Here is a 9333-nt window from a genome sequence, read left to right on the forward strand (position 1 = left end):
GGTGGAAATTTAACAAGCAGCTTTTTCTATGAGGGGTTGGGGGGGGTGTCTTTGGGCAGATTTCTCCCAGTTTTGGGCACAATAAACCCCGCTCATTTATTAAGCCGGGGACTGTTTCAAAAAGAGTAATTGTGATTTGGGTAGGAACTGCCAGCCCCTGCGGCCGGCACTGCACGGGGAGCCGAAAGAGACCGCTGTTACCCGGCTTTGCTATCCGGGACCCTGCGCAGCAGGTGGAAAAATCATGGGCAGATTTTACCTGGACAAATGGATAACACGGCCTCGCTTTCAGTAGGGATTTTCCTTGTTCGGTAATAAAGGCTTTCAGACGGCAGAGAGCGGTGGCATTGTATTGACTAATTCAGCTGCAGTTCTCCTATCCGTAGCATAAGGGCACACCGGTGTCCAGGAAAGATCACAGGAGAAGTTATACCACTCAAAAATTGCCTCCATTCCCTTCAGCTACACGACTATTTTCCTTGGAGTTAAACAACTAATCAATTCCAGGAATTTGACGGAGGCTCTGTAGTAAAGTAACCGTGCGGCTAGCTGGGCTAGACAGCACCCGCTCAGTGCTGATCCCCTTTGTGCGGGTCCTGGCTGGTTTTGACTGAAGTATTCTCGTTTGCAGCTTGTTTGCAGCAAAAAGAATGGGTCTCTCAGTCTGGATCCTTGTGGGACTGCTTTATTTCCCAAATCCTGTGGTACTCAGGCTGTAAACTAAAATAGTGTCTTACAATAAAAGTTAAAATTAATTTGACGATTTCTGATCATATATTCGTTACAAAGATTTTTCTTTTAAGCGCTGGAAATTAACTTTTTCTACCCAAGGAGAAGTTTGAAGTTGTTTTGTATATTTCCTGCTTCAACAAGCAAAACTGAGGCATGACCATATATATTTTGAAGGTGTTAGTAAGCAAGAAATGTGTGTGATTTTATTGAATCTGATACATCAAGACCTACTGACAATATGACTTACAGACCATCATTCGCACCACTTACAGCTAAAGTAGTTGGGAAATGTCAGAGCAGATATTTTTCTCCTTCAGAACGGCCAGCTCTGCTAAACCGAAAGTTTCCACGGAAACACACCAGTTTCCAAGAGAATTTTCGTCAGAAAAACCCCTTATATCTGGCTCCAGCTTTTGTTCAAGAGAGACAAACCACCGTAGCCCCCACATAGGCCACCAGCCCAGCGCTGGGGGCCCAGAAGGAGGCATCACTATCACGTGCCCTTCTGCCGACAGCACTGGGGAGCACCCGGCAGAGTCTGGGCAACAGCAGTTTCTCCCCCACAGACCTTTTAATCCAATAAATAATCAGCAGACACTGGGTGGCACTCCTTTATCCCAGCAAAATCACTTCAGGTTTCAGCATGTGTGCTTACTCCTGCATATCGCTGGGCTCGAGTCTCTGCTGAAACTCCAACCCAATCCTATCCCAACACAAAACCCACTCATGGAGGGACAACCGTCGTTTGCTTAGAGGGGAAGAAATGCAGTAAAATTAGAAGAGATGAGAACAATTTGTTTCCAGATATATCCTCCTGCAGCAGTTGCTATGGTTTTGCACATTCTGAGGTTGTTTTGCCTCAACAGCCTTAAAAACTGTCATAAAACATCAAAGCCATCAGCTGAAGAATAGGGAACTCGATACATGTGCTGTGTGCTTGCTCCAGGGTTTCTATGTCAAGATACTCCACGGGTAGTATTTTTCAGTCTATTAGATCTTCAGGCCCCCTGCACACTGACCTGCAATGCAAGTTCCTATATTTTTCCCTCGTTTCAGCAGGATTAAAGGCTCTCTCATGAATGAGAAAGATGTATGCTGTGTGTTGCATGTGCACTAGTAAAGTATCGGTAATTCCTTTTCCCTCACTTATTTGCATAATTATTTCACTTCTCTCACATACAATGTGAGAGCTGAATCTACAGGTTAATAAGTACCCCTGAGAAAGTGAAGTGTCTTTCACTGAGCTTGGGGGCAGCTACAACCTGTCCTCTTCAAGCATTTGAGTTACTGTGCCAAAAAAGGGAGCTTTTTATACTGTTGTCACAATTATCTTTCCAGAACATAAGACTGACTGTCCTCTCTTGTGATTTACTACCGGTTGTTGTTTCTTCACAGGGTTAAAAAAAATGCGACAGGGCAAAAAAAAAGAGCTCAAAGTTTTCTCTTAGTTCAGTGGAATTGCAATGGGTGCTGTCCATTTGCAGAAATACCTGACATAGCTTAATTCCAAAGAATACAAAGGACATGAGGAACTTTGGGGATTTTTTTAAAACTTTTTGATCATGACTCTGGTAAAGTTCATGAAACTTGAGGTGTTCATGAAATGCCAGAGAAACGGTGCATTTTTAAGGTCTCAGTTTGTCACCTTGCATGAACTCACAGTATAAGGCCAGGAGTAAAATGAAGATTAAAAGGGATATGAAAAGAATTAATGGTAGTTTTTTAAGATGCTAATTTTTTGTGGCTGGTGTTCAGATGACAGGTGACCTTATAAAATCTACCCAGTGATAAAGATTTGTACCTGCCATTTTGGCTCACATACAACAAAAGCACCAAGTCTGAAGTATTTTTAATCAAGGTACCTGCAGAACATCACAAGATTTAGATATTTTAGTCGTTTATCTCATGCACTCTTTCATCTTTCTCCTACAAGAAGGATTCAATTTACTGAGTCACAGCAAAGAAACCATGCAGAATTTTATCAGAAGGGGTGTATGCAAAAACTATGTACGACTTCACTGGAAACCGATGGCACTGGTCCAGTAACTAACATATGCTATGGCGACGGTAACACCACATGGGAGTGATGGGCTGGGCTGCGGGGTGAAAGGAAATGCTAAGCAAAGTACACAGTAGACAGAGAGAGCTATTCCAGGTTTATCTTCACAGTGCTATTTTTAAGTTTTTAGATGAAATTTGAACGTCTCACCTCGATACAGCCCTTCTTTCCATAGCTTTAGAAATCAGCGCAGCACAAGCACATGGAAAATACTTCCCAGTTACAGTGTGAACAAGCTAAGCAGGAGGGACTTACGCAAGATTATCATCCAAATCACCATCTGCCCAAGGGAAGGGACAGCATGTAGTTGCACTATTCCTGGAGCAAAGAAAGGACCAGGTAGTTACCAAGTCTTCCTTGCTCTTCGCAGAAAGTTATTACAGCTCACCTCAGGAGGTTTTCTCCTGCACTGGCTTTAGAAGAGACACAGGCAAATTTCTGCTTGTGTCTCTGCCTCAAAGCTTCTTTACTGCAATCCCACCAGTTTTGGGAGAGGGGGGGATGACACACCAACAAAAACAGGACCAAAAATTTGGCAACCTGAAACAAGAGGAGAAAGAGAAAGTAAGACAAGATTATATTTCCCTTTGTACACCTATGACATTGTCTTAACCTCCATCCTCTGAAGACAGACCCAGGCCAGGCCATCATATTTTGTATCGCTTACCACGAAAGCAGGTCTTTCAAGTAACAGGGTAGTTGGGATGAATGTCAGGCCTGAACTATGGTAAAAGTAGTCTGTATATCTATTCTTTACATAAACAAAGGCTTTAGTAAAAATTATTTGGCCACTTAACAGTGGAACTGGACCGTCAGAGAAAAGTAAACTCCTGCAGCCTCTTCTCTCAAAAGAATGATCTACCTACAAAGAACAGTTTACAGAGCAAACCCATAAGATGGCAAAAGGGAAAGATTGCTCAGTTACTCAGTGAAATCTCTACCATAAGCTCTATCCCAGACCACAGGTGTAAAATAACAGAGCGCTTAGTTTGAAACGATCTGTAAGGCAATTTGTAAACCGATAAAAAGCTAAATCTGTAATTAAAACTGCTGACATTTGCTAGCTGTTCCCAGGGTAGGTGAAGGGGTAGGGAAATTCAAGAAAAGGTGGTTTTATTCCTCAGTTTGCCTCCTTCAGGCTCTGAGCTGCTTTTATTCCAGAAGTGGTCAGATCCTAGAGGCTATCCAGCTATCCATCATGTTAAGAAGCTGGCCTAGCAGGCATGGACAGCTAAATTATTCCAGTGAAGCCCTTTCCTCTCCATCAAGTTCCTCACACTAGCTTGCTTTCATGGGGATGGAGAATGGCTCCTGCAGACCCACGTGAGCAGGATTCCACTTTGCCATGGAGCAGAAACTGGGAGGCAGCCAGTTACACCAGCATTACTCTCATTCCCTGCTGCCAGAGAGGCATGAAGAGCTCATGGGGAAACTGAGCACTGGGTCTGACATTTACAAACTGAGAGCAAGGCTAGCTGCAATGTCTACAAGCATAAAGCTTTCATTCGCAGTTCCTAAACGTTCTGCTTCACAGAAGTCAGAGGCTCCCAGTAGTCCCGCAGGAGCTTACCTGGGATCAGAAAATAATTTTATCTAGCACAGAAGACAGCTGGACGTTACCATGATCAGGTTCAGCAAGTCCCCAGAAATGGATAGCCCACTGGACAACATTACCGTTATGTTGGGTTTGCTGCTGTGCTATATGGACGTATAATTTAAGACAGTGAGATGAAACTTAGCACACAGCATTCTAGTTATTTTATTTCTAGCTGAACAATTTGAGTCAGTCAGTCATTTTATATCTGTATATAGCACTTAATCCATATTGCAGTAATTCATGTATATTGTTATACTGCTGCACTGAGCCTCTGCCAGTTTCACATCAGTCACTTCTGTCAGGTCCCATAGGATACAAGGGCCAGTAGGATCTATTTGAAACCATTTCCCACCCTGGATAGCCACCTATGATGTAGCTTCCATCACCAGCCAGATGCCAGGGGAAAAGCAACTGATCTGGAGAAAGGCTGTTGGGAACGGTATTCCTCCCTGCGTCATACCAGCTGCTGAACTTTGCTCTATTGTTATCTGAATCTGCACTTGCAGTGGCTGCCTCACAGCCCCTTATTTTAATTGCAATTACTTTCAATGACACTAAGCTGGGGGAGGAGACTTAGAGTTAAAGCAGCATGTTTTATGTTTATAGAAATGATAATCATGTTCAGAGAGCCTGTTAACAGGGCCCTCATAATGATGGCAGTGAAGGCAGAAGATAGAGCTTTCATTTCCATAAAGCATCAAGCAAACTATTCTTTACTACCATCACAATCTGCTGCTGGCTATAACTATTTATGTTTATTTTTATGTATTTATTACGAGTTTGTCCCCTGCTGTCAAGGAGACAGGCTTCTGCTCCTTACCTTTCAGGAATGCATTAATCCTGGTGATCAGTTAATGTATGGGGAGGGAACAGAGCAAGGGGAATACAAGCTGAAGCAACCTAGTGCAGTGTAAATCCTGGGAACAAACTGGAGCAGACAGAGGAGCTGGAATCTGGGAACCATTCTTAATCCCGACAATTACAAGCAATGAGAAAGCACAGAACCCAAAATTACACTCCTAGGTTATAACAGACTTCTTTTTTCTCCAAGTAGAAAGTTAATTAATGCATCCAAAGTTGGGATTTCAAAACAACAAAATCCAAGTCATTGCAGAGTTAATTCTCATTTCTGCTGCTGGCCCCAAAAAGCAGGCATTGTCATGGGCTGTTGGCTGTCTCCTCTTGTGCACAGGGGACAATGATTAGAACAGCATGAAAAGCACGGTGAAGCCACCAAGTGCTGGCACATGGCAGTCTGCCCAAGAGAAAAGCAATGGGAGAAATAGCCTCTTGATGGGTGATATCGCTGTAAATAAGCTTTAGATTAGCACAAAGAGAAATCAATCTGTTAAAACCTTACTTTTTCTCCTATTTGCTTGATTGCCAGATCTCCTGTAACTCTACTGGCCGTATGACTAATCATCCCTGTCAGCATTTTTCCCCCTTGTGATGAACCTACGTAAAGTTACGTTCAGCTCACTCATTACAAACCCAAAAGCAGTGAAGTTGAAGACAAAGGGAATCCTAAATTCTGAAATCTCCTATTCCTGGCCAATCTGACTTTTATCTTCTCCTAAGCCCTATGAATGCCTTAGCTTTATAACAATTTTTAACAGTGTTATAGTTTAGTCCTTGCCTTGCTGGTTTGGCATAGAGGCATCAGTGATCATATCAGCTGTTTTGGGAAGTGAATGCATCAGGCACACAAACGAGCTCTAGTAACTGCAATTGAAATGTCTCCCCCACTCCATACCTCCTCTCCCCAGCCTCCATAGCAACCATGTTTGCAAAGGTTCTCAAAAATTCAGTCTTCAGGGAAAAGTAAACCCCTAAAATCACACTCAAAATCTGAAACAAGAAACCCAGCGAATTCCTGCACAAGGCACAACCGGAAACACCACAAAATCTGAACTTCCAAGTCACACATCAGTTCCAATTTTACAGCTGATGATAACCAGTTTTCAGCATCAGTATAGCCTTGTGATGCCTTTGAAAACTAGGAGGGAGGGAGGGCTTTTCAGTGCAGCTCCACTGAAACCTGTGTCTAATGATAATTTAAAGTATTTTATAACCCATAAAGCACTCACAGCAAGGCCAGTATCACAACATCTACTGATATTTATGAGTTTGCAGGGCCCAGTTCTATTAATATGAATAATATGTAGATTATTAATGAGATAAAAGAGTCTTCATTGTTCATCTTTCATTAAAAATAATAAGGGAGCGTTCTGCAACCTACTGACATCTGGAATTATGGTTTGTGTTATCTGCAGATTTTGCTTCGTTTGCACAGAATGGGTCAAATCATAAGTGGTTTACGGTGCCCTTTAACATACAGCTATGGCATAAACAGGCTGAAAAGACAGATGCTAGGCAAGTCAGCAGTTTACCGGTTTGACATTCGCTGCATTTGCAAGGTTAACACAACTTCTGTCCTGAACAAAAAGAAATCGGGGGCTTCTGTGGTCCCACTGAACCAGATGAGTGCTGGTGTCTGAAAGGAGAAAGGGCACTGCTGTTGCAGGAGAACCTGCATTATAGCAGAGAAAAGGCCCAGAGGGCAAGTATAAAATTCTCTGCTTTCCGAGGCAGTATTTATGCAAAATGTATGTATGTAAAAGTACTTCCTGAACATTGTTTTATTGCCTTTCATTTAAGGAAAAATGTAGTGGTTACAGAAAAGCAAGCTTCAAACTTTCTTTAAAAATAAATTATAGTATCAAGCCTAAATTAGTAAATCTGCAAGAGCTCTGTAATGTCTTCCTGAACCTAAATGTGCGTTATAAGAGGTCTTTTATACAGAAGGCACGATGTGAATTAATACAAGAAGTGAGGAACCTGATTTGGAGTAAGGTCCTTAGACCATGCAAAGAGGAGATGCATTTAAAACCAGGTCTATCTATACCAGGTAAATAATAACAAATACATCACTAAAGCATCAGGCAAAGCCAATGTGAAGGCACACTTCCTGCAATTATCTTCTCTCTTTTTAAAAGTACAGCAGCAACGCTTTGACTCTATTTTGCTGGATTGTCATTCCTGGTATTGTACATTGTCCAGTACCTCTGCTGGCATTTTGTTTTGGATCTCTCTAGATCCACACCACAGTGGCAGCAGCATTACCCTCATGATATAGTGCTGCAATCCCTACAACTGTGTATCATTAGCGGGAAATCATTTTAATGCTCTTGTAAACACCATCAGAGAGCCAGGAGACTATTTGTATTTGTTTTACTGTCATAGACTAAACTGCCTTATTCCAAATCTGTCCATCAAATTAAGTGTTGGACCGGGTTCAAAGTACTCCAAACCTGCCAACTCCGGGCTGGCTTGAACTTTAATAAAACCAGGCAACCACTTTCTAGTGCAGACACTGCAGGCATATCTGTTGCAAATAGGTGTCTTGATAAGGTGCCCTTTCTCCATCATACAGACAACTGCAATCCCTATGTCGGAGGCACGGCAGTTTGCTCCAAAGGCTTTGTCGCAGGTTTTGTACTTCACATTGGCAGAACGTTTCAGGTAGCTCATTTATCCCCACATAGAAAAAATGTGGGTGTATAAAATATTGGATAATATTCTTACATAAAACATCTTTCATTTTTATGTAAAAATACTGAATATATTTAGTCCAAAATCTTCCCCTCTGAGATCGCTCTTGTTTTTGACACAGGAAGAATGAGAAATCTTGGCAGAGTGTTGAAAGAGACCTTTTCTGACCCAATCATTGGAAGAGATGGTATGATTTTTAGGAAAAAGTCATCCTTTCCTTTTGGAAAGGCAAAATATTCAGTTCAGCCCACCACAGCTAGCTGTAAAACACAAAACTGTCAACCAAAACATGATTGCTGAGAGGGGTGTTCAAGGGTCCCTCATTCCCCCTTCACCTCTGTCTGCCAACAAAGCAAAGTCCTGCATAACTCCAGTTCCTCGCCGGAGACCTGCAGAGGAGGCAGCGAGTGCTGGGGAGGAGGCAGGGAGCCACCAGCCCTTTCTACGCTGGATGGCGCAAGTCACACCAGCTCACATGTGAATTCCCTGAGGCTACTCTGAGCAACTGGAGAACCCAAGTCAGCGAGCAGCTCCGGCCAGCTCTCGCCAAGGCTAGCAAGGCAGAACCGGGCCAAATTTCTCCCACAGCCTTAGCTAGGTGGGAGGAACAGGAGGCAACCCAGAAGCACAGCTAGCCAGGGAGCGAAAAACACCAGCCTACAGAGCCACCAGGCTGAAGTTTCTTCTGCACAGCAGGGTGGCACTGGTGGCCGCAGAGCATCCGGGAGAGTGTACTGCAGTGGAGGTGGACCACGATCTACACTGATAGCTCTGCCTTCAGTCACTGCTGCTGGAAGCTGAGAAGGAAGCTTCGTTTGCCCAGTCAAAGGCCAGGTCTATATTAAAAATATTTGCCAGAAAGAACTGCAGTCGCAGGGAACAGGAAGGCACAGAAGTAATTAATGCATTTTCTCAATGCTGAAAAAATGCCTGTGGGCAGTCTCCAGAAGCAACGCCGGTAACAAGATAAATTCTGAGTGACTGCACACTCAAGCACATTTCTTTTAGCCTTCACTCTTGATCTTTTGTGTTCGCTTTCTGTAAACAGCAAAGTGTTCAAAGCTAAGCTCCACTGCTCATGGAAAGCAAGATGTTAGCTTGCCTCTCAGCTGCAATCAAAATTTGAATTGTATGTTTAATAAATTGGGGTTGCGATGGTTAATTAAAAGAGCTAACAAAAGTACCTCCTAGGATTTGCATAGCAATCCTATACAGGAGGAGCTTCAAAGTACCACCATCAAATATTCACAAGTGCTTGTAACCGATTCACTTACGTCCAGATGCTCTCTCCAGTACCATGCTGTGCAGGAACTGCCATTAAAATCAGCACAACTCCCCAAAGAAAACGTTACTCAACTTGAGCAAAGGTGACAGAATTGAGCCCATGGCGGGG

This window comes from Aptenodytes forsteri, unplaced genomic scaffold (genome assembly GCF_000699145.1).
Source record: "Aptenodytes forsteri isolate BGI_AS27 unplaced genomic scaffold, ASM69914v1 Scaffold273, whole genome shotgun sequence".
In the NCBI taxonomy this organism is placed as follows: domain Eukaryota; kingdom Metazoa; phylum Chordata; class Aves; order Sphenisciformes; family Spheniscidae; genus Aptenodytes; species Aptenodytes forsteri.